Source organism: Cibotium barometz, unplaced genomic scaffold (genome assembly GCF_041138505.1).
Source record: "Cibotium barometz isolate CiBa-2024 unplaced genomic scaffold, ASM4113850v1 ctg439, whole genome shotgun sequence".
Taxonomy (NCBI): Eukaryota; Viridiplantae; Streptophyta; class Polypodiopsida; order Cyatheales; family Cibotiaceae; genus Cibotium; species Cibotium barometz.
In genome coordinates, this window is record NW_028229441.1 from 113,372 (window position 1) to 120,471 (window position 7,100).

Below are 7,100 nucleotides of genomic sequence, written 5' to 3' on the forward strand. Positions count from 1 at the left end.
CATGTATACAAAAATGTTGGGTGATTAAAGGCAGTCTAGAAGATGCCTTTTTGTACTTTTCATTCCCAAAAAGTGGGGGGAAAAGTTTTTGAAATTTTGAACATCCATATTTTCTACATATGAGCTCAGAATTTGTCAGAGATTAGAGATCCAGAATCTACTGAGCTCTTTCCATAGATATGTCACATGATGTGGATTTGCCCACTCAATTTTAAATTCAATTTTGGCGGGAAACTTTGAAATTCAAACTTCTGGCCATTTGAAGAATAAGAAGGTATCTAAAGTCAAAGAAACTTAACATTTTAACAAAAAGTCATTAAAATCATAATATGGCAACTTAAAGGGTCCCTATAGACCTCAACCTTTCCCTAATGCCTTGATATGAGTGGGGTGAGTAGAAAAGGATATGCTTCAATCTTTAACATCGTTTCTTCTACTCTCAAAGATCAACGGATAAAACGTGTATTGTTACCCCCCAGCAGCAGTGTGGTGCCAAAGAGGTCTTCTAAATCAGGAAATAGATGACTTCATTGGACAATATTTACATATTGAAAATGCATATAAAGGGGCCAAAGAAAGGACTATATATGATCCTTTGAATAATATTTTTGTGGAGCTGCAACAATTACAGAGAAGAATGGTGGAGTTTTATAACATCACACTTGAGGAATGTAAAGGAGTTTTAAAGTTTGTTGTTAAGCTTGTTAAATGTGAAATTGTAAAGGAAAAGAAGATAGAAGAGTGACTATTACCTTGATGAATCGGGCACTTGATCCATCAATCACTCACAAAGACCAGTTCAAAGTACTTTAGCGTCCAATCAGAAAAACATGTATGGTGGTTGGGATCATTTGAGGTATGGATTTTCTTATTTTGGTGTTAGTATTTGTTGAATATACATTTATATTTTTTAATAAACTTCTACCATATCATTCTATTGTAATGGCAGGTGAAGACAGAGGACCATGAAACACTTAACTGGGTTTTTCACCAGACATATATACCCTCAACTGTAAGGAGTCAAATTTTAGAAGGTCATCTTCATGTTCCAGGCAAAGGTGATTTTCAAGTAGAATGGCATATGGCAGGTGATCTTAAGACATTGAAGTGTATGTACAATATCAGTAAAGGGGGTAGCTCCAAATCTCCTTGCTTGTATTGTAAACAACCAGCCCATGTCTTGGATTTCAAATGGTGGAGAAGAGCACCCAATAGGGACAAGGAAGATCCAAATTTTAAAGCAGTTCTTGATATTCCATTATGCAATGTTCACATTTGCACATTGCATGCATTGTGTAGAATTATTGAGAAACTTGTTTTTCTAAATATTGGATTTGCCTAGAAACTTTAGCCTGAGGTGAAAAGAAAAGAGGCAATACAATCATTGGAAGCGGTATTATCAGAAATTGGTCTACATGGTGGAGATTTTCATATAACAAAAGATCTTAAGAAATCTACAAATGGTAAAGAGGTACCTATCACTTTAAAAGATCGAAACAAAGAGAAAGGTCAATGCATCTCAAGTCAAGATAGCCTTTCAAGTAGCTCAGAAGTAGAGAAGACAAAAAATTTTAGAGAGTTCGAATGCAGCAGAGAGACATGTTGAATGGAGAAAATCAGAGGTCTTTGTAGATCACAAATGGGTGGATAGAATACAAGTGTAAATATTGTGTATCTCATCATCTCATAATTGAAAACACTTCTCAAATTTTGATGCATAGAAATACAGAATGTGTGTTTACAATTCTTTTGTGGTGGATACAGAAGAATACAAGTGTAAAAATTGTGTACCTCATAATTGAAAACACTTCTCAAATTTTGATGCATAGAAAATACAGAATACAAAAGATACAGCAAAAATAAATTGTTGTTCTAAAGCTAAATATACAATGACAATCATCTTATAGCTAATGGCCTTAGGGTTTCTCCCAAGGTCTACCAATGGGAACCCTCCCTTTCACTTTACTTGGAGACTTCTTTTTCTTCAATGACACCAGAGTGCTCTGAGATCTTCCTTGTTCTGGTGAGGTTGGTTCTCGAGCACTTTCTCCTTCCTCCAATTTCTTTGGTGATCCCAATAGTGCTGGCTCTTGGTTCCGTATAAGTTTGTGCTTGCCATAAGGCTCGAGACTGCGAGGATTCTTTACACCAGTAGCGAGCACATAGGTAGTATATGACAAAAAATATCCTGCTCTAAAGCACTGTTTTCCGGAATAATAACAAAAAATATGTAAGGCAGACCTCTTCTCTATCAATATCACTTTGTCTGCAGACCATGAAAGGGAATGGCCACCCACCAGGGCCTCTGACATACACTTGAAAAAAAGAATTATTGCTTCCCCATTGTTGCTCATTGTCCCATGGTATATTAACAATTTGGCATTACATAAGTCTGCAATGAAATGGGAAAGACTTGACAGTTTACCCAAAGCCAGCAACTCTGCTTCCTTTGGACCTCAAGAGGAAGGTTTCATCTTCAATATCCAACTGCATGTAGACAATATTGTTAGATTACCTAAATGGTAACTAGAACTCAAAAGCAGGGATTGAAATATCACAAAAGTACACAAATAAGATGCCATTACCTTCATATTCTCATCCTGCTCAAGCAAGTTCTCTTTCCACAATGAGATACTATGTTCTGATGTCTGCTCAGAATGATGTGCCAGAGCTGAGCTTCCAGTGAGGCTTGTACCTCTTTAAATACTTCATCATCCACCTCTTGAAAATTACTTGCCTCCTTAAAACACGTAGAAAGTTCCAATGCAGGATTGAACTTGTCTTCTAGGTCCAATAAGGGATCATCATCTATCATTACTTCCTTGTCCACCTTGCATGATTGAGCTATGAGGCCAAGTGTATAGTCCTCTCTTAGATTGAAAATGCACAATATGTTATCTTGAATGATGGAAGGATGGGAACAGCATAAATGGAACTATCAAGCTCAATTTTATCCACTATAATTGCATCTCTTAAAGTCTCTAATTTCATAGATATAAGATCAAGTGCTGCAATAGCAGACTTCTCCTCCTCTAGATTAATGCTTTGCTCCTCATCTTGAAGTTCTTCACTCTGCTCACTTGCCAACTCCTCCTCCTTTTCCTCATATTCTTCCAAGTCATGTTCTTGAGCAGACTTTTCAGAAACACCAAGCTCAACATAATGTAAATAAATGGCAAATGCAAAGCTCTCCTCCAATATCCTATAGCCCCTCTTTGGTTGAAGGAAGATAAGTTGAACAAAGCCACAATGAGGATCAATGGGACAAATCCTAGTGATGATGTTAGTAACTAGAATGACGATTATGACTTCAGCAAATCACTATGAGATTAGTGGATTGTGCTGACAGATTGCTGCTGCTATTAACCTTTGACCCAGTGGATCTAATTAAGAGATGACAAATTGAGAACTTGCATAACTGAAATTCTCGTGGAGGAATGTTCAGATGAAATTTTCGATATGATGGACCATTATTGTGTTAAGGATATGAATGATATGTTTTGAATGAATTGTTCTCTAATAATGAGTTATGTGTGTTCTTCTTGTAGAAGGGATCTTTATCCTAGGATTTTGCGTGGGTTGACCTGTAAGATTCCTCCCCACCCTCTCAAAATGTCCAGCATCTTCCCCTGTAATCAATCCCTCTTCAGAAATATAAAAGACTTGTTTCTAACTGTTTTAACTTAGAGAGAGAAAATATCCTAGAGAGAGAATATTCAGATTTTTAATATTTTTGGATAGAAAATTATCTCATCTTATTAAAATAAGTTTCCCTAAAATAGAAATTCAAAAAGAACTTTCCAATGTGTAATTGGAATTAATTGGAAATGGGTATAAAGGACCTTAGCCTAAGGGTCTAGATTTTCAGAAATTTTTGGATTATGGTCCAATTAAGGTTCCTATGGGCCAATAGCATCAATCCATGTGTAGGGAGGAGATAAATCCAATTTGTAAAAGAAGATACCCAAAAATGAGTAAATGCTCACATAAGATGAAGAGTTAAAAATGTACAAGGTTTATTAGTAAAAAAAGTATGAGCAATATTAAAAATATGAGATATTTTGGGTATTCAAAAATGAGTAAATGCTCACATAAGATGAAGAGTTGAAAATGTACAAGGTTTATAGTAAAAAACTATGAGCAATATTAAAAATATGAGATATTTTGGGTATAATGATTCCATTTTGACACATATGTAAGGAAGGGGAGTTCTTTAAAGGAGGTGCATATTTCACATAAGATGAAGAGTTGAAAATGTACAAGGTTTATTAGTAAAAAAATATGAGCAATATTAAAAATATGAGATATTTTGGGTATAATGATTCCATTTTGACACATATGTAAGGAAGAGGAGTTCTTTAAAGGAGGTGTATATTTCACATGCTTGAATGAGTTTTAAACTCATAAAAATTGAGATATTTCATCTCTCCTCTCTCCTCATTCAAGTCTAGTTTCAAAAAGTTAGCTTAATTGACCTAAAAATGGTCAAATATTGACCAAACTGATTTAGAAAATTCTAGAATCAGTTTGTTTGGTTAGGAGCTCAATTTTTCCTATAAATAGAAGCCTCCCCCTTGTTGAAAAATATATAGTGTTTATGCATCGTTACTCTACTCCACCTAAGCCAAGAACTGTGAATTCATTAATAATTCACTAGTTTTTGGAGCTTCCCTCTTTCTTCAATCCCCATTGGTGGCTCCATCAACATACTTAACCAATTGATTGGTTGGGGACCTCTACCGTGAACAAAGAATCAACTAATTTGTAAGGTAAATAGTGAATATTGATCTTTTCTATAATTTCACAATGTTTCTCTCTTCTCAACCCCTCTCAAGCTTGAGAAGCTTAATTGGTATGGTTTTTAAATGCTATTGAAGTTAATTCAGGAATAGTAGTGAAGAGTTACATAATTTGATGAATGCTATTGAAGTTAATTGATTAATGATAGTAAAGAATTACATAAATTTCCATTTATGTTTAAATTCTAATGGTTTTTATGTAATTTCTCTCTCTCACTCAAGAAATGGTCATACTCATGACCCATTCTCAATCCAAATGAAGCTTTTCATAAAGCTTTTCTTTAATCCAAGATTAATCTATACTTGAGACCAAATTCATGGTTTTTTTTTATGCTTTTAGTTTATGTATTTCATGAATATTGATGATTCAATCCATTATGGAATATTGATCCAATTAGGGATCATTCTAATTATTTCTTAATGTTAAGCTTTATCCCTTAGAAAAATTGAGATTTATCAGTCATAGCAGTGCGGAGCTATGGCAAAATTTTTATAAAAATTACGCATAAAATAATTTCATTCAAAGCATGAAAAGAGGACTTCCTACCATATTCTAGGAATTATCATCCTAGATTAATTGAAGATATTCACTGTAATCATAGAGAAATTGATTTTTATATTATACATAATTGATTTTCATGCATAGAGGTATGCATAAAAGATTATTATTTTAACATAAAAGTGTTACTTTTATCATAATTAGATTTCATGCATAGAGTTATGCATAAAAGATTATTATTTTAATGTAAAAGTGTTACTTTTATCATATTTGAATTTCATGCATAGAGGTATGCATAAAAGATTATTATTTTAATGTAAAAGTGTTACTTTTATCATATTTGAATTTCATGCATAGAGGTATGCATAAAAGATTATTATTTTAATGTAAAAGTGTTACTTTTATCATATTTGAATTTCATGCATAGAGGTATGCATAAAAGATGATTATTTTATTACAAAAGTGTTACTTTTAGCATGATTATTTTATTACAAAAGTGTTACTTTTAGCATAATTGAATTTCATGCATAGAGGTATGCATAAAAGATGATTATTTTATTACAAAAGTGTTACTTTTAGCATAATTGAATTTCATGCAGAGGTATGCATAAAAGATGATTATTTTATTATAAAAGTGTTACTTTTATCATATTTGGATTTCATGCATAGAGGTATGCATAAAAGTTGATTATTTTATTATAAAAGTGTTACTTTTATCATATTTGGATTTCATGCATAGAGGTATGCATAAAAGTTGATTATTTTATTATAAAAGTGTTACTTTTATCATATTTGGATTTCATGCATGGAAGTATGTATAAGAGTTGATTATTTTATTATAAAAGTGTTACTTTTATCATATTTGGATTTCATGCATAGAAGTATGCATAAAAGATATTCTTTTTATACTAAAAGTGTGATTTTCATCATAAATGGATTTTATGCATAACTTAGATGCATAAGAGAAATTCTTTTATTCTAAAAGTGTAATTCCTACCAAATTGAATTTATGCATAAGAAGATGCATAAAAGTTTGATTTTTAATTCAAAGTGTCATTCTCATCTAAATTGAATTTATGCATAGGAAGATGCATAAAAGAATAAGATTTCAAATTCAAAAGCGTTATTCTCGTCCAAATTAAATTTATGCATAGGAAGATGCATAAAAGATGGATTTTTAATTCAAAAATGTCAATTCTCATCCAAAGTGAATTTATGCATAGGAAGATGCATAAAAGATTGAATTTTAATTCAAAAGTGTCATTTTCATTTAAAATAAAATTATGCATAGGAAGATGCATAAAAGATTGATTTTTAATTCGAAAGTGTTAGTCTCCTTAAATGGAATTTATGCATAAATAAAAATGTAGAGAAATCTTATATCAAATATAAGAATTCTCTTGTATTCTATAAAAAGATATAAAATGTGATAAGACGTGATAAGAGGTGTATGAGATGTGATAATATGTGATAAGATGCGTATGGAAAGTGATAAGATGTGATAAGAGATGTATGAGATATGATAAGATGTATATGGAATGTGTAGGGCGAGAATGGATGTAATATGGATGTATGGATGTAGATACAGATATGTATGTATGAATGTGAATGTGGATGTGGATATATGGATATGAATGTGAATGTGAATGTGGATGTGTATGTATGGATATGAATGTGGATGTGGATGTGGATGTGGATGTATGGATGTAGATATGGATGTGGATGTATGTATGTGGAAGTGGATGTATGAATGAGGATGTGAAAATGGATGTATGTATGGATGTGTATGTAGAATAATGAAT